Below are 24,631 nucleotides of genomic sequence, written 5' to 3'. Positions count from 1 at the left end.
GGCTCCAGGCTCTGAGCCATCAGCCCAGAGCCCGACGCGGGGCTCAAACTCACGGACCGCGAGATCGTGACCTGGCTGAAGTCGGACGCTTAACCGACTGCGCCACCCAGGCGCCCCTGGTCCCTTTGTTTCTTAATCAGGCTAGCAATGAGAATGTCATCGACATAGTGGACGACGAGTACTCCTGGAGATAAGTGTGCTTGTTGTAGATCGCGGCATATTGTGGGGGGAATTAAGTTATCTCTGCAGAAGCTCAGCACAACGATCTCCCAGGCCGTTCCATGGGAACGCAAGTTGGTCTTCTTCACCTTTGTTTGGCAAAGAGATCGAGAAAAAGACATTAACTAGATCAATAACAGTGCGCCAGTCTCCCGTGTAGGCCGCCACTGCTTTGGTGATGGCGATGATGCCAGGTGCCTCAGTGGCCAATGGCGGTATCTCATCATTCAATCAGTGGTTGTCCATGGTCAACGAGCCAGATGCTGGGTGGTTCACTATGATGATGTGACAGCCTTCCAGTCTGCTGCAAGTCCTGAATTAACAAAGTAGATATTGTCCACCGGCTGGTGGGAAATGCTGCTTTCATTGAGTCATTTACCAGGTTGTGGGCGATTCAGGTGGTGAGTGAGAGTGTTGCACCCCAGGGTATAGCTCTAAAACTTTGCGGTGAGGGGGCACACACCCCTGAGGCTGTGGTGAAGTTTGTCCCGCAAACAGCTGAACCGTCACTACCTGTAACACCCTCAGCTGTGAGAACCACCATCACCAATGCCACCAATGGCCTAGAGGGCCCCACCCACAAGCATGTGCAGACTTGTCCACCATGGGTCCTCACATTTGTCCTAAAATCACACAATGCCACCAGCTTTCCCTGTGGAGGTCTGGGTTTATTTTCACTTGGTTACCAGTGTCCAACAGCCCCATCAGAGTCTGAATTCCCAGTTTTTCCTATAATCATAGGAGTACAAGGCCACCAGTTCACTACCCGGTTCCCCCCTTCACCACTCTTTCTGCAGGGCAGCCTTGGCCCCTTGTCAGGTGTGGTCAGGGAACTGAGGGCTGCTCGGAAGGACTGGAGACATCTTTCCAGTGCCATCAGTCTTCCTCCTCTTGTTCGTTTGTGACTTTGACTTTACGATGTTGTCAGAGATCTTCTCTGGGAACCCCATCAACTTCTGCGTTGTGTATTCCATTTCAATGGCCAGGGCTACATTCCTCTGTGCATTGGCTCTGACTCATCCTTTCTTTTCACTCCATCGTTCTTCAAGTTCTCTTTCCGGTCCTTCAGATGCAGCTCCCCATTTCCAGGCTTCCATCTATTCATGCCTGCCTGGGTGATGAAGCCTGAGGCCATCTTCCCATTTCCACTACAAAGTGATATCATTCAGTGGAGCTTCTTGACCCCTCCCCCCATGGTCATTCCAGGGCACATGAATAGGGAAACTGGGATCTTTCTTCAAGGAGACCCTGCTGGTTACATACCTCCAGGGCTGTCTGTCACATGAATGTATCATCTGTATCCCCAGGGGCTGGGTAATAGACCCAGCTGTCCATGACTTTACCTGAAGAGAACTTATGGCCTCATGAATGGTTTTCCAGGGGATATAACTCATAGGCAAGTCCTCCTCGGTTGGGAATAGAGCTCTCATGCTTGTTGCAACCCGATCAAGAGTGGTATGAATTTATCTCTGTCTCTGTCCTTTTAGTTGTCTTGCTCAACGTGGGCCAAAAAGTACAGCAGCAGGGGGTCAATGGCTGTGACCAAGGGAGTGCCCTGTGGCTCCCCCAGACTGTCCACTGGGCCTCTGACCTTTTGATCTAAGGTGCCCCTTTACTGAACAAGTACACCAGTGAACTCACAGCAGACTCCTCTGGTTTTTGTTCCTATCTGTTCAGTTTTGATACTTCACTCTCAGAGAAGGACATCATGTCAATAATGAAAAGTTACCTTTTCAATAATGCCATCAGTGGCTTTGCACTAGGTGAAAACATGTCTTAGTTGAGGCTCCCAAGCAACCTGACTGGAAGGAGCTCTCTGCATGGAGGCCCCTGAATTGCCTGAGTTGTGTCCTCCAGCCTCTAGGACACTGTTGGAGCTTTCAGGCAGCATGAAGATGGCCAAGAGGCAGAGAATAGTTTCCTTTTCCTTACCCTTTCTGGAAACCCCTCTCACATCTCCACCCTCATCCATGGCACCAGCTCATTCCAGCTGACACAGAGATTATCTCTACTTTACCTATTCTTGTGTGATCAGAGGGAGGTCAGCACCTCAGTCAGCTTGTCACCCTCTGGGGAGCCAACTCCATCTTGCGGTGGCTGGATTGATGAACCCTTGTGCCTCCACCATGTCCCGATGTGCCTTGTTGGCGACCTTGCTCGCTACACCAAGCTACTGAGCAAGTGACACGTGTTACTCCCAATGGGGAGAAGCCCTACCTCATGGACACTAGCAAGAAGCCTAACAATGCTCCCTACCAGAAGCAGTAATCCCAGGATGACAAAATAATCCATGGGATGCAGGTGCTGGAGTCACCAAGAAAGCTACAACTCACACAGGCACTGGATGGAAAAATGCTTCCTCACGCAGAGAAGACAGAGAGCAAGGTCAGCTCCAATAGTGACAAGTCCCCATGGCCAGTGGGATTTGTCCTGTAGCTGACACACAGGGATAGTCTCTAGGTACCTCCTTACGCTGTAGGTAAAGGACCCTACTCCTTCCCTGCAGGGAACATGTATGACAGTGGGGGTGGCCAATGGCAGCTGTGAGTGCTCTTTGTCTCCCATTAAGGAAACCTTCTGGGCCCAAGGCCATTTTTCTGACGCCACGCAAGGGATGAGAAGCGTCACACCCATATTTCCCCACAGTGTGGATATGCCACATTTTGGATGCCCATTCCTCAGTTGTTGGCCACTTGGGTTGTTTTTGTGTATCTGTCAAAAATGATGCTGTTATGAACATTAATGTGGAAGTTTTGTGGGAAAATGAATGTTTCACACTCTTCGTGCAGACCGGGAGCAGAATTGCTGGGGCTTGTAGTCACTGTATGTTTAAACTTCTGAGACACTGCTCAACTTAGCTCTTACGTTTAGATCTTTGATTCATTTTGAGTTAATTTTTGTGTAGAGTCTGAAACAGCACAATTTCATGGAAAAAGCTGTTCTTTTTTTTTAAGTTTGTTTATTTTGAGACAGAGAGAAAGTGCGAGTGGGGGAGGGGCAGAGAGAGAGAGAGAGAGAGACAGAGAGAAAGACTGAGAATATTAAGCAGGCTCCACACTGTCAGCGTGGAGCCCGACGCAGGGCTCAAATTCATGAAATGTGAGAACAAGACCTGAGCCAAAGTCAAACACTTAACCAACTGAGCCACCCAGGCGTCCCAATGAAAAAACTATTCTTATCTTATTGAGTAGTCTTGGAGTCAATGTTGAAATCAGGTGACCATAATGTGAGTTAATTTGCATAGTCTGAATCCGAATCCATTGATCTGTATGCCTATGTTTACGCCACTAAACACATCATTTGATTACTATTGCTTTCCAGGTAGTTTTGAAATCTGAAAGAGTGATATTCTTCTTTTTCAACGTTTCTTTTGATGATTCATTGTCTTTTGCATTTCCATATGGGGTTTTAGGATTAGTTTGTGAATTTCTGCAGAAAGGGCAGTTGGGATTTTGATAGGGATTGGTAATGAATTTGTAGAACAATTTATGGATTGGTGTCATCAGTACAGTATGAGGTCTTCCGATCTAGGAGTAGAGCGTGGCTTTCCACTTACTTATATTTTCAATTTCTTTCAACAAAGTTTTGCAGTTTTCAATGTATGTCTTGCATTTATTCTTGATTATTTGATTGTTTTTATGTTAATATTATAACTTCAGAGCTTTCTATACTTGAAATCACTTCACCTGCAAATAGAGATACTTTGAATTCTTTCTTTCTGATCTGGATGCTTTTTATTTCTTTCTCTTCCCTGATTGACCAGGCTGAGATTTTCAGTCCAACATTGCATAGTGGTGGTGAGAAAAGACATCCTTGTCCTGTTGGTACTAATAGCAGGAAAGCTTTGTTTTTACAGCATTAAGTATTACGTTAAGTTAGTTGAGTAAAGCTCAGTTTTCATACATGCCTTTGATCAAGCTGACGGGGTTCCTTTCTATTCCTGGTTCTAGCCTTAGTTTCTATTCCTGGAGTCCTTTTATCCAGTCAAATGATTTTTCTGCCTCAATTGAGATGACCAAGTATTTTGTTTTCTCCATTCTGTTATATGGCGTACTGTGTTGATCAATGTTTATATGTCAAGCCAGTATTCATTTCTGGGATAAATTTTACTTGGTCATGATGCATAATCCTCTTTTTGAAGTTTATTTTTATTTATTTTTAGAGGGATAGAAAGCAAGCAGTGGAGGGACAGAGAGAGAGGGAGACAGAATCCCAAGCGGGCTCTGTGCTGACAGCTGACAGCACAGAGCCCGACGTGGGACTCGAACTCAAGAACCATGAGATCATGAACTGAGCCGAAATCAAGAGTTGGACGCTTAACCAGCTGAGCCACCCAGGCACTCCAATAATCCTTTTTAATATACACAATCGTTTCTTTGAAAATTTTTTAATGTTTACTTATTTTTGAAGGAGAGAGAGACAAAGCATGGGGCAGGGAAGGGACAGAGAGAGAGGGAGACACAGAATCCAAAACGGGCTCCAGGCTCTGAGCCATCAGCACAGAGCCCACCATGGAGCTCGAACTCATGAACCATGAGATCATGACCCAAGCCGAAGTACAATGCTAACTGACTGAGCCACCGAGATGCCCCTATATGCAGTCCTTTTAAAATATCCTTTCCTCCCAGATTTGGTTTACTAGTACTTTGGTGCAGATTTTTGTGTGTATATGAACAACAAGCATTGGTCTGTGGATTCCTTTTCTCGTGAAGTCACAGTAATACCGGACGCGTGGAACGACTTGGGAAATGTCAAAAAACCTCACAGTCTTTGCAAAGGGACTCCGTGTGAAGGTCGGGGCACACCTTTGACACTCACCCAGGGAGCTAACCACTCTGTCTTAGCCTTCATTACTTCCTGGTACAGAACTTCAGTGTCGATCAGAGGTTAGCGTTCAAGGCCTTCTCAGGTCCTTCTTGAGCATGTGTACACGTGTGTGACCTTCTTGAGTCAAGAGACGTACGGGAGCTTTTCAAAGCCCTGTTCTCCTAAGCTCTCATTCCCCAACCTTCCTTCACAAGCTTCTTGTTTCGTCTTTGGATTGTTCCAGGTCTGATCCGTTGCTTCAGGCAGCAGTGGCTAAAACAGTTTCCTGGATGTGTTTTGGACAGATGCTCACAGGTAACAGCTTCAGCCCCTGGTAAGTTCTGAGGTAGGTGAAGTGAAGACAAAGAAACCTTTCGAGCCAAACGTCTAGATCCAGCCACCAGCAGGCAACACACAAAGAATACATGGGAATAAAATAAATGACTATAAATACATAGAATTCTTTGCAACTGAGGTCAGTTCTGCTCCTTCCTGTACCTGTAAAGGAATCTGGACTGTCATTTTCAAGGCTACTACTGAGCTGGGAACTGGGACTTGGGAGTAGGGTAAGGTAAAAATGACACATAGCTCTCTGTTCTTGCCAAGACGCGGATACTTTTCTTGCGTGAATTCTCCCTGGTTGCTGCAAGCTTTTGGATAATTTCCAGCGTTCTGAAAAAGTTTATTCTCACGTCTCCCCCCTCCCCCACCCCTTCCCGCCGCGCCCAGTCCTTTCATTGCTTTTATGGAGAGACAGAGCTTTGGAGTTTCTTAATCCATTACCTTTGGTACCTCATAGGAATTTAATCATCCACTTTCATACCAACATTACTGCGCATCTCAGATGGAAACAAATAAAGCCGACCAACGTAAGTTGTGCAAGCTTGGAAAGATGCAATCCGTAGGCACAATATACATGAAGTGTCCAGTCATCAATTTCTTTCAGTCGTTTTGCTCACATTGTGGATGAAGGTTACTTGATGTATTTAGTATTTTGATTTTGATTTTTCTTAAGTCAGCCTCTAGGCAGCGGCGTTCAAATTGTAACACAACAAACTCAAGTAAATATTAGGGCCATGAAAGGGAAAGAAACTGTCTTTATTTCCTTTTACAATAATTCAGGGAAAATCCAGGCATGTTTTTATGGGATTTTAGGATTCATGCATCAAAGTGACAGAGTGGAAAGGTAGGAAATGATGTTGTGGTCCCCAGAGCCTGCCTCCAGGTCAGGACCAGATGGCCCCTGTTCTCTCCTTTGTAAGTAGTGAGAACACTTCTGACCGAAGCTGTGCTGTGGAGGAAAATGTTCACGGAATGGATGTGTGAAATGAAAACCTAATGAAAGCTTCCCTCAGCAAGTTTAGACAGGCTCTGTCTCTAACTTATGAGCAAAAACAAAACAAACAAAACAAAATACACAGGGTATATTCTCCGAATTGTCTAGAAATGGCTTATATGCAAGCACATTTTCCATTGTTAAAAGCACAACTAAGTGACATACACACAATTAAACCCATAATATGAGCTGTCTTAAAATGACTTTACTGTCAAATAAAGCAAAGAATACTCACTACAAACTCTCCAAAAATGAATATATTAAATTGTATTATGATATTTTTGAAGAAACAGGATAAAATCTTATAATAATTCGTTGTCATTTTGTGCCACTGAATATTTACCGAACAACTAGCATGTGGTAGACATTTTTCAAGATCTGGAGATAAAGGCGGTCTAATAAAATACAGGATGTCCCTTTAAACTTGACTTACAGATAACAAACGTATTGCTAATGTACGTTCTAAATATTGGAACACACAAAACACTGCCCTTTATCTGAACTTCAACTTTCAGTGGACAGTGTGTATATTTATTTTCTAAATCTGCTGAAGTTATAGAAGATACAACCATGGACAAGATATGAGTACAGCTGCTCTTACGGATTTTACCAGATTGAGAGGTGTAATTAAACGGGCAGGTGCAACCCAGGGAAATGAGTGCAATCAGGATGTACAACTCCTCTTCAGGGTGGTCAGAGAAGTTTTGTGGAAACATTAATAGATTCTGGGTCAAAAATCAAGTTATAAATCACAGGAGAAGAGTATGAGGGAGAAGGGCTCCTACAAACTCTTAAAAGCAGACAGGACCTTCATTGAGGAATTGAAATTAATTCATATTCCCAGGGCATTGAGCAGCAGGTGGAAATTTGGTACCTGAATCCTAAGAGCCCATACCCACCAGAGAAGTAAGTCTGTATTGGTTGCAGTTAATAGGAAATTGTAAGAGGGCTTGATGGGATCATTTCTCTGGCTCCAGTCAAGGGATGGACGGGGGAATCAGGCCTAAACCAGGTAATCATGCCAGCAATCCATTGCCATGTTTGATGGTAACATAAGACCAGAGGAATGAGAAAGGGGATGGAGAAAACCGGACATCTTTTTGAAAGATCAATTCAAGTTACTGGCTGATAAAACATGGGGGGGTGAGTGCGAGAAAGGGGCCAAGGATAATGTTTACGTTTCCACCTTTGGAGACTAGATGCATGGGGTCACCGTCAGGAACACAGGGGATATCAGAGGAAATGAGGATTTGGGAGAGTCTAATTTAGGCAAAATATAAGGGACATCCAAAGGCAGGAATCTTGAGTGTTGATGTGAATTTTATATATATGCACACACACACACACACACACACACACACGTTTATATACATACACATATACATATATACACAGAAGCAATAGTATTATATATGTGCATGTAAAATGTGTATTCTATGTAGATTTTGGAACCAAAGGCCATATGTGTGAATCATCAGCCTGCTATTGTACTTGAAGCTTTTGGAATGTAACTTCTCACCCAGGGAAAAAAGAATAGAGAGAGAAAAATAGGCGACCCACCGAACTACGTATCAGGGACATGGTGGCCAGTGTTCACAGCTCACTGGTTCACCTCCCCTGTTTTTCTTGTAGGTTTCGGGAGAATGTAAAACTTTCTTTGTAAAAATCAATTCATTTTTATATTTAGTGCTATGTTACTGTTAATTTGTTATCATTGCAATTTCAGTATTCTGCCTAATTCCTCCCCAGTAGGACCATGTTTTCAACAAACGCCAGCCTAACTTCTATACGCGGTCGCAACTTCCTGGTTGAGGCTTGTTCTGACACATTTTCCTATGTTTTCCGATTTGTTTTTATCAGCCAGGGGATTGCTTTTCGCTGCTTTGGGAAAGTAGATGTTTATTTTATAGAGAAAGCATACATTCCTCTCTTAAGGGTAGAAAAAAAAAAAAAAAAACGCTGCGTATTTTCTTCCTCAAATTCTAAGGCGTTGTTTCCCCCAACCTGCTTCTGCAGCCCATGAGTTTGTGCACAACAATGAGACGCACAACTGAAATTGCTTCTACCGATTAAGGGTTGCTTAAGCAACAGGCTGCGAGAGGCAAGGCTTCCAGTTTACTGCACTTTCTGAGAGCAACAGTAAATTGAGAATCATGGACTCGTGAAGCATTAGATCTGGTAGGACCCTAGAGAAATCTTGTGCCTCATTTTCCACTGAGCAAACGATGGCTTGGAGCCGTGTATTGATTTCTCTGAAGTCACAGAGTCAGCGCTGTCAGATCAGAACCAGACCTTCATTCTTCTGACCTCTCCTCCAGAGCTTTGCTCTGTCTCCTTCCTCGGCCAGCGCTGCCCCGGTCTCAGTGGTGCAAGTGCCAGAAGGGCACGTTTTGAGAGGTTGCCTAGGAATAAAAGCAACAGGGAAATGGGGGAAGGATCGGATCAGGGAGGAGTGACTGGAAAAGCGCGGTGTCGTGGAAGTTAGGGAGACAGGCACAGTGGCTGGGAAATAGGTCGCATCAAGACCCAGCACAAAGCCAGCTTCACATGCAGAAGACATGTTGAAACTTGAAATGTGGGGGCAAAAAGGGGAAACGGCACCAATATACTGGGAGCATAGTGAGTAAATAGGCTCATTACTTTAGTCAGTAGCTGAAAACAGAAGGTGTTAGCTGGCTGTCAAGGTTCCTCTCAGGCGTGTTGGACCTGCTCTTCCTGTCTGAAGAGAATGTCGTTCCATTTGAGCAAAGGGACAAACAGGTGAGCATCTTATCTTTACGGAGCATCTTTCTTCTATGAGCATGTTTCAGACCCACATGAATTCTAGCTAAAATCCTAAAGCTTGCTATCATTTTCTGCATTTCACAGATGAGGAAATTGAACCTGAAAAATAGTCTCGAGGGGTACTTGGGTAGCTCAGTCTGTTAAGGGTCGGACTCTTGATCTCGACTCAGGTCATGATCTCATGGTTCATGAAATCGAGCCCCAAGTTGGGCTCTGCGCTGAGAGCAAGGGATCTGCTTGGGATTCTCTCTCTCTCTCCCGCTCTCTCTCTCTCTGTCTCTCTTTAAAAAATAAAGAAACATTAAAAAAGGAATCAGTATCGAGGGGCACCTGGGTTGCTCAGTTGGTTAAGCATCCAACTTTGGCTCAGGTCATGATCTCTCCTCTTTATAATATAACTTTCAAGCCTGGTTTGGCTATTTGAGATCGTTTATAGCCCCATACAAATTTTAGGATCGCATTTTTCTAAATATGTCTCCTGAGGCAAGGGGAACTTAAAGCAAAACTAAACTACTGGGATTACATCAAAATAAAAACTTTCTGCACAGTGAAAGTAACAATCAACTAAACTAAAAGGCAACCTATGGAATGGGGGAAGATATTTGCAAATGACATATCTGAAAAAGGGTTTAGTATCCAAAATACATAAAGAACTGATTCAACTCAATACCCAAAAAACAAATAATCCAATTAACAAATGGGCAGACGGCCAGCAGACACATGAAAAGATGCTCAACATCCCTCATCCTCAGGGAAATGCAAATCAACTACAATGAGATATCACCTCACACCCGTTGGAACGGCTAAAATCAACAACACAGGGAAGAGCGAGTATTGGCGAGGATGGAGAAAGGGGAACCCTCTTGCACTTTTGGTGGGAACGCAAACTGGTGCAGCCCCTGTGGAAAACAGGTTGGAGGTTCCTCAAAAAATTAAAAATAGAACTACCCTATGATCCAGGAATCACGCTATTGGGCATCTACCCCCAAAATACAAAAATGAAAACCCTAATTCAAAGGGATGCATGCATCCTTGTGTTTAATGCAGCATTATTTACCATGGAAGCAGCCCCGTGTCCATCGATAGATGAATGGGTGAAAAAAAAGTGGTCTGTGTCTATGTATTTATATCTATCTATCTATCTATCTATCTATCGGAATATCACTCAGCCATATAAAGAATGAAATCTTGCCATTTGCAGCAACATGGATAGAGCTAGAGAGTATAATGCTAAGTGCAATAAGTCAGTCAGAGAAAGGCAAAGACCATATGATTTCACTCATATGTGGAACTTCAGAAACCAACCAAACAAACAAAGGGGAAAAAAAAGAGAGACACCAAGAAATAGACTCTTAACTACAGAGAACAAACTACTGGTTATCAGACGGAGGGGGTGGGAGATGGGGGGAAAAGGGAATGAAGTTTAAAGAGTATATTTATCGGGGCGCCTGGGTGGCTCAGTCGGTTAAGCGGCCGACTTCGGCTCAGGTCACGATCTCGCGGTCTGTGAGTTCAAGCCCCGCGTCGGGCTCTGTGCTGACAGCTCAGAGCCTGGAGCCTGTTTCAGATTCTGTGTCTCCCTCTCTCTGACCCTCCCCTGTTCATGCTCTGTCTCTCCCTGTCTCAAAAATAAATGAATGTTAAAAAAAAAAATAAATAAAGAGTATATTTATCATGATGGGAAAAAACCAAATGGGAAGAAATTATATTGTAAATAAACGTACAGATAAACTAATTATGCCCAAACAAGGGTGAATATCCAAAAGTCATTATTTCCTAATTATTATACCACGTTTGTCTATTAGCCACGCTATTGGAGTTATGTATTCATAATATTTCTGTGGTAGAAATGGGGTATATTTACTGAATATTGCCTCCCAGCTTTGTGTCCGATGATACCACATAGGCAGCATCAGGTTGGCCATGATGGGAGTAGTTATTCAACAGAAATTGGCAGATGCTGTAACTTGAGACTTCACGTCTGGGTTTGTGGACCGCCCAGGCTCAAGAAATTGAAGGAAAAATTAAATATGGTAGAGTACCATAAAGGTGTGTTATACCTCTTATCCCTTTGTAAATCACACAGAATCTTGTCAAATCACGGCTGAAGTACAGGGGTAGGTTGGCCGTGAACACAAGACACAAGCCTTTGGCAAACCTAAAATCAACTGGCTGGCTGGAATTTACAGTGAAGGTATTGTATGCACCGTATATTTTGTTATTAATTGCCAATTACTTGCCATACGTGTCTTTTCTTATTAATTGCCAATTACTTGCCATACATTTTGACGTCAATACGATATAATAACAAACTCACACACGCCCATGCACACACATACATCTTATTTTTTCTAGAGAGCCAGCTGTTGAACAGTTTCTGGCCCAGCCTGAAGCCAAGGGGGTCAGACTGATGAGGGTCAGCTGTGCAGGCTCACACGGGTCAATATTGAGAAAACAGAAATGCAACATAGCAGACAAAGCAGAAGCCGATCCTCCTAACGAAAAACACTGGGATCATTTCTTGCAGAAGAGTGGCAGCAGCCATGCTGGTTGTAACAATGCGGCCTTTCAGTTGAAAGAGCTGCGAGCAGTATGGATACAGACTTAGGGAAAAAAGAACTGAATGCCCGCGTTCAGGAGATCCAGTATTGCTTACGGAAATGCATGCAAAAGCACGGGATAGAGGAGAAGAGGAGTGGAGTGGAGAAGAAACTATGAAAACCCATGCCCGTGTTGCCCCGCTTGCCAGGAGTGGACACCTGTAGGGATAAAATTCCCTGCCTTCAGCTCATTCAAATGCGGAACTCTGGCAAATACTTGCTTTCAAGTCCTCTTGTCATTTACCCGTCCTCTCCAATCGAAGTCAACGGGAAGGTGATTTTCTAGGTAGGGAGCGCCTCGGATGAATTATAATTCTGCCTGTATGTTTCATTGAATGCACCCAGTTCTTTGGAAGCCGTTTTGTTTATTAAGTGTTTCTGCAGTTTTGTTAAAAAGTGGGCTTCCTTCTTCGGGTATCTATGGAGTGCTGTTGCAGGAAAGTGTGTCCTTTAAAAAATCAGTCCATCCCCGTGTGAACTCCAGCCACCTTTCATGCCGCTCCCATCATACTCCTTTCTCAGCAGTCCTGGGAACCTTCCCTCATTAGATCCTAAGTCACTCCATCTTCTGTGATGGCAGCTGCTTTCTGGGCACGTTTACATTTTTTTCTCCAAGACTTACAAATTTTATTTACAAAGTTTGGAGACATTTTGTGAATCCAGTTTCTTTCTCTCTCTCTTTCTTTCTTTCTCTCTTTCTTTCTTTCTTTCTTTCTCTTTCTTTTCTTCTTTCTTTCTTTCTTTCTTTCTTTCCTTCCTTCTTTCTTTTTTTGTTTCTTAACTTTTGCTGCTTTAAAACAATTGATTTCATTCAGGGTCTATTTTTAAGGAGAGAAGTTTTCTCACTTTAACAGGAAAAGTTTCCTCTACAAGATTACGGGAGGAAAACAAGAAAAAATAAAGAGTGTTTAACTTTTTTTTTTTAATAAAGCAAATCCAATTGTAGACAAACAGCTGAACCCATAATAATGAATACATATTCTCTGGTAAAAAAGCAATGGTAAAACAATCCAATTTCAATTTTTTTTTCCTAAATAATTGGACCATAATATTGTCACGGGATTATACCCTGACTCCCATGTAAGACCAGCTACACAGCAAATTTCACAGGAGATTATGAGGACTTCACTAATCAAATATGGAGATATATTCACCACATGAAGATATTAAATACAACACAAAATACGGGTTATATGACAACAGAGTTTTTAATCAAAAACATTGAATTAAGCCTCAGATTCCTGTAACACGGCAGTCATTTCCACAAATTCAACGGCTTAATAGTACATCCTGGTGAAATTATTCAGGGGATTTATGGCTGGTTGACGTTTTGTACTCCAACAGTGTCATTCTCACTGGCCCCCATTACGAATGGCTTTATTTTGGGTTAAGGACTCATCTTTCCTATAAGACGGTAAGGGTCATCAGGTCAAGGGCTTTACGCTTCAGAGCTTTTGCACATTACACATTGCTTGCTTCCTACATATTACCTGGACATACAATATGTAATTGTAAAATGACTTCAGACAGTCTATTTAATAAAGCCACATGAATGAATTATCTTTCTTGGCTGAAGTCGCGCTCTACGAACAGAGTATTGACTTCAGCTCTAGCTTAAAGTGGGGGGCCTGAGACATTGCAAAGGCTCAGAGAAGAGCCCCAAAGTAATTTTAGGGCAATATTCAGCTGGAAGTCTCAGAAAGCAAGGCGCTTTTAATGACAGTCTGCTGGAACTTGACATAGTTGATGTGGGATGAAGAGCTGTTCCCTTTGTTCTGGAAAGCAGAGCAACGACGCTGATGATGTGAATTAAGTATGCGGAGGTACTATAATATCTTTTATTCCTAAATTAACCAAATGAGCCCATTGCTTGAGACCGGAGAGCTCTTTCTGCGTTGACTGTGTTAGCAAGAGCCTACGGTAGATTTCAGAGAAGCAAGAAAACCCAACTCTGTCTTCACTGAGGCTGTTGGATTGACCAGATTGTGGCCATTTCTCCCTCTAATGACAGTAACAAAGTGTCTCAGGTGGTGTGTGGTGTTGATGGATCTAGAGAGGGAGTGCCAAAGAAGCAGGAGAGAAAAAGACAATCAAAGCATAAAAGAGGATGTATTCTAACAAATAAAAAAAAATACCTGTCTTAAAGTAATTATTTTTTTATTCCTAGGAGCAAAATGAAATTTATGTACTTTCTACTTTTATTATTCTAGAATTTGATGAAGCGCTTTCAGAACGTGTTATTAGAGAACAGAAAACAATCTTTCTTGCTCTTATGCAAAAGATAAGTTAGTGAGAAACGAGCTATTAAATCTTTTTAATTGTTCAGTAATGATTAATAAGCTATAAATAATTGTGGTGGTGATATTAACTGATGCCATCACAGAACAATAAATTTATGTGGGGCTTTGCAAAAGCAACTTCAAGTGAGCCTCAGAAAACCCTGGCTTCCGGACTATTTACTTTCACATAAAATATACCACAAACAGATTTAATTAAAAGATCAGAATTATCACTTTAATAGGTGGAATTTTTCCCTCATTAGATCTCTTTATTTGTCTTAATCTATAGATTTACTTTATTTAGGATCAAAATGAATACTGTACCTAACATTTGGTAACACTTGTGTCATATACTGGCCTGATGACAGAAGGTGAGTATATATCATAAAGGTATATACTTAGCATCTTAATTATTTTTATATTTTCATAATCCATCATGAAATTCTGCACAGTTGAGAATACCTTAATACGCTTAAAAGTACTGTCTCACAAATAATTTATTCATGCATTTCTCTATTATTCAACAAATATTTATTTCATGCTTGCTGTGTGTCACTTGTGTGAGATATTATGAGGAATTCAGTCGTGACCCAAAGAGTAGCCCAATGAGGGAGACAGACAGACAATCAAACCATGACAAGAGGGTGTATTGGAGGTAGTGAGAGAAAATAGGAGCAGGGATTTCTAGATAAAGTGGTCTGGGAAGGTCTGTTAAGGACTTCATCCCTGAACTGAACACTGGAACTTAAGAAATAGCTGGCCAGGAAGGAAGAGCTAGGGAAAGGAAGAGGGAAGAGGCTGGGTGAAGCCTCCAACCAATCCAAACCCCCAGCCCAATGTGGGCGCATCGGGTCTAATGAGCCTTTGGCTCCTGGGTAAGAGAGAGGAAATCAATAGCGACTCCATTCCAGTGGGGAATATTCTTTAAGAAACACCTTTTAGGGAAAGGGATGGAGTTTTGTTTGGACATTTTCTGTTCCTGGTATTTGTGAAGCATTGAAGCGTAGACTTTCGTGGGATCAACAAATCGGAACTCATGAGACCCAGCAGAGCTGGAGACATAAAGCTGGGCATCATCAGCATATTTATGGACTTATAACCACAGGGAGAGTAGAAATCAGGGAACTGGGGAAGGATTCGGATGCTCAGCCTGGAGGAGCCTGGAGCCTTCATGGAGAGCTGGCGTCCTGATTACTGGGAGGCTGTGGTAACGGAGGAAGCAAGCATCTTGCTGCTAAAGGCAGTCGAAGACTGAGGAAGTGGGGACACCTACAATCTCTTATTTCATCAGACGTGGTTTTATTATGGAAGATGGAAGTCGTACATGGGCTGAGGGGAATGATCCTTCACAATATGATGTTTTCATGTATAAAAAGCAGTCACCACAGAAACACGAGTGTAGGGACTTGAGCTCATGGTAAGGTGCCACTCTTTGATCACAGAGTATTTGAATTTAAAAAAAATTATTTTTAGAAATGGTAAGGATGAAGGGTGTGAAAGTTGGGGATCCAGGGACAGTAGTATTTCCAGGGGACATCAATATTTTTTTTTTTTTAATGGAGAAGAGACAGCACAAGGTTTTTAAAAGAGAGTAGCAATACTGTTGCCAGACTTAGCAGGTATGACCACAGGGTGACTAGTAAAATTTGAATTCCAGACGGCAAGGAGAAATGTTTTATATATGTGTGCCCCGTGCAGTCTTCGAAAGAACGCATGTCCCTGTAATGAATGAAGGAATCATGGGAAATGAGGAAATGTCTCTAGCAGACATCACAGAGAGCAGAGACGAAGGTTCTTCAAGACACAAGAGGGACAAGTGTCATGTGAGGCCGCATCAGGCAGGTGGCAATGAATGCGTAAGTGGCGTCAGGCTGCCTAATTGTGGGATTTTCTTCAGGAACATTCCATCGCAGGTATAAGGAAGATTGAGACATAGATTGGCAGTTGGTTGGGTTTATCGAGTTGTGGGTTTGGTGAGCCAAGCACAATGAAAGGAGAGGAATACAAGGGAATGGGGGGGTGTTTTTTAAAGGGTAGTTATGGTGATTAAGCTAGATAAGGATGTGATTTCAGGGATATTGCAATTTCTGGTGATGAGAACGTTTGTGATGTCGTCTTGGGAATGTGGAACTAAGGGCAATGGGAATAAAAATGTGAGGTGACCACAGAGATGAGAATAACAGGGGTTGGAAATTTTACCAGGCTAGTGGGAGTAAAGAGAAATCTAGGAACACACACTACAGCTTTGAGTGAATGAGATAACAGAGTTATCAGGAGGTAGGTAAAGCTATGGTAATGATTTCTTTTCTTTCTTTTCTTTTCCTTTGCACGAACCAGCACTCTCTCCTCTCCCCCACCCCAGTTTGGGGACTAGGGAGGCAGGGGGTGCTGCTGCTGCTGCTGAGAACAAGCTTGTTCGCCCCATTTCCTGACAAGCACGTGTTCTTAGGAAGGCATATCAGTATTTCTCTGTGAACTTAGAATTGCATTTTTAAATTGATGGCCAAAATCAACATTATTCGATATGTTTTATTAAGGATTTTCTCCTGTAAAGGTTAAGAATCTATTACAGTGCTTCTCATTATGACATATTTCATTTTGTAAAAAAAAAAAAAAGTGTTTCTTTATTTTGTATCCAATTTCATATTTTTCACTATGTATAAAAGAAAATTGAAGTGTAATTCCAGAATGTACGAATCTGCTTTCAATGGAAGCAGGATCCTAGCAACCTATGACCAGACCACCAACATTAGTTGTATAAGAACCGTATCTCTTTATTTTTGTTTTTCCATTACACTCTGTGAGTTCTTATTTTGAACCCCATTTTGCACGCTGGCAGAAAACTTTCGCTGATAATCCAGGAAAACTCAGTCAGTTCATTGTCTTTGAGCCTTTGTCGTGTACGCTTTGCTGATTTTAGGTCCTTTCCCATCTCCTTCCAACTCTTGTGATTTGCATTTTATTTTCTGGGAGATGAAGTAGTAATGTCTTTTTGCAATTGCAGACAATGAGGAGAACTCTTTGACAATAGCTGAAGTTGGGTACCTTCTATACACAACTGTCCCAAATAAACTGGGTTCTCACACCTAAGACTGGGGACTGGACCTGGAAGGACAGCAGAGGGCAAGACTTCCTCTGGCCAACACTGTCTTTCATTTCCCCTGAAAATTTTCCTTTTCATTATCTTCCATTTGGAGGATCTTTATCTAGACTCATGGGGGGTAGTTGTGGTGACAAAGATTATCTGTATTCAAACTCACATTCTTCCAAAGTTCTATGTCTTCTATCTGATCTTTGCCTCTTGAAAGACAATCAGCCATTTCCTATATTGTAAAAATGTAAACAAGGGACACCCAGAAATATACACAAATACTATTGTTATTTAATTTAACATATGCATATATGGATGTACCTGCAGATAAACACACAGACACATTCATATTCATGTGTTTGCATGTGTGTGCATGTATAATGTCAGATGGAATTGAGGGCAATAGAGAAAAATAAAGCAGGGTTTAAAAAAAAAGATCTCGGGACGCCTGGGTGGCTCAGTCGGTTGAGCGTCCGACTTCAGCTCAGGTCATGATCTCGCGGTCCGTGAGTTCGAGCTCCGCGTCGGGCTCTGTGCTGAACAGCTCAGAGCCTGGAGCCTGTTTCCGATTCTGTGTCTCCCTCTCTCTCTTCCCCTCCCCCGTTCATGCTCTGTCTCTCTCTGTCTCAAAAATAAATAAACGTTAAAAAAATTAAAAGAAAAGATCTGGATTGTGGGGTAGGGTGGAATGGCGAAAATAGGAAAGCTGTCTCTGATAAGGTGAAGATTCCATAGTGATCTCCATATTCTGGGACAAGTATTCAAGCATGAGTATTTAAGCACATAAAGCTCTGAGACCTGAGTGACCAGGTCATAGTGTGTGTGTGTGTGTGTGTGTGTGTGTGTGTGTGTACTCAAAAGAGAGACAGACAGAGAGACAGAGACGGAGAAATGGAGGAAAGGAGTGGGGGCAGGGAGGAAGACAGAAGTGGTTGGATACAGAGGTGGGGAACAGGATCGGACCTTCAAGTTCTGTAGGTCATGGTGAAGACTTCACAGTTGAGTGTGAAGGAGATTTCAAACCAACCGTTGGAGGTGAATGGCAGGATCCAAGTTACATTTTCTAAGGATCACTCAGCTAAGTGGAGAATTTGCTCTTAATGGGGGAGCGAGGCTGGCCCCTGGGCCCAGTGAGCAGGGTTATTGCAATGACCAAGTGGAGAGATGATTATGGCTTACCAGATAGTAGCTGGGAAGATTTCAGAGATAGTCAAGATGCTGGACATATTTAAAGGTAGACCTAAGAGCATTTGTTGACAGATTAGATGTCGGGCGTAGTAAACTTGTGAAAAAGAGTTGAGAGTTATTCTATCCCTTTTCAGATGGTGATTCTTAGCACATATAGTTTTATTGATATGCCCCTCAGACTCATAAAGCATATCTGTCACCCATATAATAGTAACATAGGCATAAGTTTCGTTGATGTACCCAAGAGCAAAAGAGGCATTAAAGTTCCAGCAAAAGTATGTAAGTAGTTGTAATGAAGGGCAGGATTAGTGTTTGCAAAAGGCTTTGCAATGATAGGTGCTAACAATATCGTCAGGACTCCTGTATTTTCTTCAGCCATGCTCCTTGGAGTCACTCTCATTTCCGAGAGATCATTTCTAACCACGTGCTACAACCACTGATCAAATGTAAATGTTCACAGTGGTTTCATCCGAATTGCCAAGACGAAGATTTTCATACTCAGCATGAGAAAATGTATCATTCGGCAAACAACACTCCGCCTTTTCTAAAAAGGATTTTCAGTATTCAAGACTATGCCAATTGAATGCAGTGAGATTTAACATTTGTATTATTGGTATGTTTGGTTTGTATATAATCTTAGACACAGAAGTTCCCCATGAAATATACATGCTCTTTATATTATTATACAAATATTTTTATAGTCAGACACGGACGTTTCGAAATTACCTGTGTTCCTTTTCTTTCATCCGCACCTGTCTAATTTCGAATATGGTATTTTTTTTTGTAACTGCGGTTTCCATGATAGCTTCCATAAATTGTTTTCACATTTTATCTCAGCTTATGTCAAAACTACTTTAAAAGGTGTAAGTCACTATAATTATGGTATGTTGAGGCAATTGAAACCCTAGTGATTAATGAACTTAGTTCTTTAAGTCTTATGAGTTTTATCTAAGATGTGAATCCCAATATTATGATTTCAATTTCTCTAAAAATATGTTTTGTTGTGTTCTTTTCGACTGCAGAGTGGTGTGGACCCAAGTCACCTGTATTAGAACTGTCTCAGAGAGGCAAATATCACAGCTGATGGACTATAGAAAGTAAGTGTACCTTTATTGGTGACCAGAATAAATGGTAATATTCTGGAAAAAATGCACCGTTCTTGGACTGTCCCCAGTTTGTCAGATGATGGAACTGAGGCTGGAGAGAGAGATACAATAAATTGCAATTAAATGACAGGGACAGGATCCACCCCTGTTTTCACTGATTTCAACGTCTACAGCATTCCTATTCTATCAGACCCTCTTCTAACTTAGTTAAATGAAGTCTGCACACACAACATTTAAGTAGTTTCTAAAGGTCCCACAAAAAACGTGTATATACACATGTCTACCCACATATAAAATAGAAGAACAGAGGATCCTGGGGAAACATGTGCTCACTATGTAGAGTCACAGAAATCCTGCTGTTGAACTCTTCTGGGGGAATAATGAAGGTCCAGAGAAGGTAAGAAACAATCTTCTTACTTCTTACACATCGCTGCTCATTAGCCTGCTCTGTACCACCCCCTGATCCAACCTTTAAGAGGATGATGAAGGGGCACCTGGGTGGCTCAGTTGGTTGAGCGGCCGACTTCGGCTCAGGTCACCATCTCGCGGTCTGTGAGCTCGAGCCCCGCGACGGGCTCTGTGCTGACAGCTCGGAGCCTGGAGCCTGTTTCCGATTCTGTGTCTCCCTCTCTCTGACCCTCCCCCGTTCATGCTCTGTCTCTCTCTGTCTCAAAAATAAAAAAAAAATAAAAATAAAAAAATAAAAGAGGATGATGAAAACTTTGGTAAAAGCACACAACACAGCACAGCAGCAATGATCATTAAAATACACGACAACGGAATCTATGAGATCAGGTTAAGGGAAGAGACACTGATGAGAATGGCAAATTTTAATGTTTTTAATGATTATTTTTATTTTGTGGGGGCAGAGCATGAGTCAGGGAGGGGCAGAGAGAGAGGGAGACACAGAATCTGAAACAGGCTCCAGGCTCTGACCTGTCAGCACAGAGCCCGACGCGGGGCTCGAACCCACAAACAGTGAGATCATGACCTGAGCCAAAATCAGGTGCTTAACCGCCTGAGCCACCCAGGAGCCCCATGATGGCAAATTTTAAAATTACTCTCACACATAATAGAAAAGAAGTTGGTCCTATTTTCTCATCTGATATGACACACAGCGGGGGAAAGGTTTAAAATAGCAAATAGAAGCTTCCAGTAGGTGAAATGTTTGAAATACCGAGAAAAATATAAAACCTGTTTGTTGGTGCTATCGTTCGGTGGTGTAAATAACAACGACAAAAAAGGAACCGAATGGGCGTGGGGACAATGTTGTGCTGATGTTAGTTTTTAGGAAAACGCTTGGACGCTTTTGGAATGTAGACTTTATATGTTAAACAGTTTTAACTTCATGTAAAACTTGAGCAGAAGGTACAGAGATTCCCTATGTACCACTCTACCCCTAATGTAAGCACAATCCCCCCCTTTCCAGGACTCCCGCACCGGAATGGGACCTTCCCTACAAGCGAGGACCCTTCACGGACACACCCTTATCCACCCAAGTCCGTAGTGTATATCACAGCTCACTCTTGTGCATTCTATGGGATTTGGTCCCTTCTTGTTAAAAGGTAAAACACCCGCATGTACAACAGGACAGGAAAAAATACATCTCGCTGAGACCAGAGCTCAAGAGCCAGGCTGCTTAACTCATTCAGAGCCTAGGGAAGCTTTTCAGCCAGGGGGCCAAGTTTAAAGACACTTGTTGCAGAAAGCGAACAGCGTTTGCAGTTGGACCGATCTCCTCTCTGGCTCTGTAACTTTGACTAACTTTAGCTAAATTGTCGTGATTCATTTTCCTTATCTCCAACCTGGAAATCATACCCAACCTCACAGGCCTTTGGGAAAGATTTAAATGCAATACTTCCTCTAACACCCAGCGCAAGTGGTCTTTCAGTGAATGATAGGTTTCCCTACACGTTCCAAATCTTGTTTTACTCAAGATGAGGGTGATCAATCCCACCTCTGTCTTCTTCACAGTACAATGGCGAAGGTACACTGAAATGAGTCACGTTATTTTATTATTATTAATCACAGAGATCATGGGATACTGTAAGATGCCAGCCTCCAAAACAGGTTAAATTTGGCATAATGTAGACCTGCTAATAAATTTTGAGTAAGTCTCTAAAAATTATCAGAAAGCTGAAATGTGCATTATTATTACTTAGAGAAAATTATCTATTTCAAAGAAACCTCTAAATTTACCATTTTTCCCCAGTTAGGTTGTTTCTATGGGACTGTCATCTGCATGGGGAAATAGAGAGGACGTAAAAGAGGCACTCTCTCTGATGATTTCTTTTTTGTCTCTCAGTCTAAAGAACGTCTCTGATGTATTAAAGACGTACCTTTAGCCATTAGCTTATGGCACATAATTTTTTTCTGAAAATTTAACATTGAAATCCAAATTTCTGACTGTGTTTTGACTAATATCCTCTTTCTTGACAATAATTTTGAATCATATTCTATTCTTTTGATTTATCGTCTTACTTTTTAAAGTTTATTTATTTATTGTTTTGAGAGAGAGAGAGAGAGCACAAGTAGAGGAGGGGCAGAGAGAGAGGGAGAGAGAGAGAATCCCAAGCAGACTCCACATTATCACACCCAGGAGCCCTGATTTCTCTCATTTTTTCACCTGTTGAAAGAACTTTTCTTCTACTTCTCCATCCATTTTTGCATGCATATAACAGGATCAAAGATTTAGTGATTATGAATAACATTCAAATTCATGATTGTAATGTAGTACATATCTTCTCATTATCCTTTGTATAGATTTACAGGATAATACAGTAAATTACGTTATTTTCCTTGGCCTTGGGTTAATTCTATTAGAATCTGAGTTTATAATTTACATTGAAGTGAATTAATATTGGAGTGTTTTGTTGTCGTTTTAGCTTACCATAAATAATTATCTCTATATTATTGACTGTTGACTTCTTATAAAAGACTACTGTAGAATTAGTGACAAAATGGGATTCTCATCAGCTATAAAATCCCATAAAAATTAATGCTTCCCAAGTTGTAATTTGAAAATTCAAAAGGCATTTGTGATTTAAATCTGTTAACTCTCATTATAAAACTTGTATTTCTGCTTCAGACACGTACATGAGAGCACACACACATTTTGTGTAAGAAGCAAGAAGTGTGAAGAAATGTCTTAATGAACTGGAATAAACTATTTATGCTAATGCATTCATACATTTTTGTGGTTGTTAACATGAATTGTGGGAATATTGAGCCACCCTGAGTCTAGATACATTTCTAAAGGTAAAATCCTTTTATGTTCCACCTTCTGAAAAATACCCAATATGTGACTGCATATCACATAAATGGATTTGGTAAGTAAAAAATAAAAATAAAATACAATATTTTCAGACTTCTTCGCTTGGAAATGATCTAATCGAGAGGTTCACTTTAATGCATTTTTCCACGGAAGTTATAAATTATACATAACACCACATAACACTAAAGCATTAACATAACTTCACAATACAGGTCTATCACTGGTTAAATGAAAACCAAAAAAATGAAGGCTTCCTATCTGACAGATCTGACTTTGCTATGGGATTACATATTGGCACAAATTTATTGTTAAAAGCATTTCAATACTAATTGCGTCCTAATTTTCATTTGTGTCAAATATTTGATGTATCAGTTTGTTCAGATAATTTACATATTGTTAGCATCAACCAAAAGCTTGTCTTTGTTCTCCGTATCGTAATACAGTCTGTGCCAAAATGTGCCTGTCCCCTGTCCTCAAAAGAGTAAGATATAAATATCTCAGGGTGAAGGGTGTCTTTTTTTTTTTTTTTTTTGCATTTTCTCCTTGGTCGATACAGCCTACGGGGAGGGGGCGGGTGGAGTTTTAAACTAAACTTCATAAAGGGGAGTTCTACAAAACTCTTTTCCATCCAACTTCGTAGACAATTATTCACCATTTTACTATTGGGTTTGCCTGGCTCATAGATAAAGAAAAGAATTCTTTCCATATTTTCCATACCACACCATTATAATCTATTTGCTAAGAATGCTCCAGGGGATCTAATACTGCCTTATGTTGTGTGCTTTTAGACTGAGGACCATATGTGGTGCTATCCCAGGAAACAGCAGGGTTCAGTTACAGGGTTGGATGCTTTTTTATTTCCTTACCCTAACAGGCCTTGCATTTATACATTGTTGCCGTCAGTGCTATTTATTTGGAATAATTAGTATACTTTTGGTGCATTTGTTAAGAATGCTATATACAGGCATTATTTCTATGTATCTCAATATTCACAGCTTGGTAACTTAAAACGCAGCATTCTGCGGTATATAGCAATGTCACTCGCAAATCAATCTGAACATCAACCAAGTCTATTTTGGAAGAGGTAGACATTATTTTACTGCACAGATTGTCTGCCACCTAAAAAGGTGACTGTGGGGGCACTTTACCACACCTCATTGGACAGATTGATAAATGTATATCTAAGGCAAGACTGTATGATCCATTGGGTCTGCTTTCAAAATGACCATAATATCTTGGCTCATAACTTATAATATGAAGTGACTCTAATAATCTGAAGTGTATTCCCGAGTGCATTTAAATTTGAGTGTGTAATTCAAATTTAAAATATCTATTCTGAGGCTATTCTCCAATCCCTAGGTTAATACAAAGACTAGGAGACAACTGGTAGAAAAGGACTTAGAATTTCTGCTTCCTTAGAATCAGAATCTGGGAGAACAGTAGCAAATCCTTTGGGGATGTATTTGATTTGGATTTTGATAGCCATTAATTGATCTCAGAGCATTCCCCATAATGGAAGACGACTCTCCAGGGAAGAGGAAATTACCTGAGTTTTATATCACCCGGGGGAAGGAATATTCTGACTCTAGCACCCTCTAGCCTATCTGTATGACCAAAAGAAGAAAAAAAAAGAAAAGAAAAAAGCAAGCTAAAAAATACTTGTGAAGGTCACAGCCCAAGGACTCAGATCCACTTAAAGAAAGACGAGGATTTAATCATAAGATTATACAAAACTTCTCTCCGAGCCTCACTGCCTAACCAAGAGAAATCCCATGTAAAACATTAGATTTTAGCTGAAGGGCTGGGAGACAGAGACATCTTCTAAAGAGGGTTTTCAGGAAAGTCTACAAAAATAAAGGAAAAGGAAAAGAGGATATAGGGAAATTTGAAAATTCTAGAACTAACAGCTAAAACAAGCATTAAACACAAACTCCTGGCTAAATTAACA

Source organism: Puma concolor, chromosome A1 (genome assembly GCF_028749965.1).
Source record: "Puma concolor isolate L17-30 chromosome A1, mPumCon1.1.hap2, whole genome shotgun sequence".
NCBI classification, from domain to species: domain Eukaryota; kingdom Metazoa; phylum Chordata; class Mammalia; order Carnivora; family Felidae; genus Puma; species Puma concolor.
The sequence above is the reverse complement of the archived record's forward strand: the minus strand, read 5'-3'. Positions refer to the sequence as shown.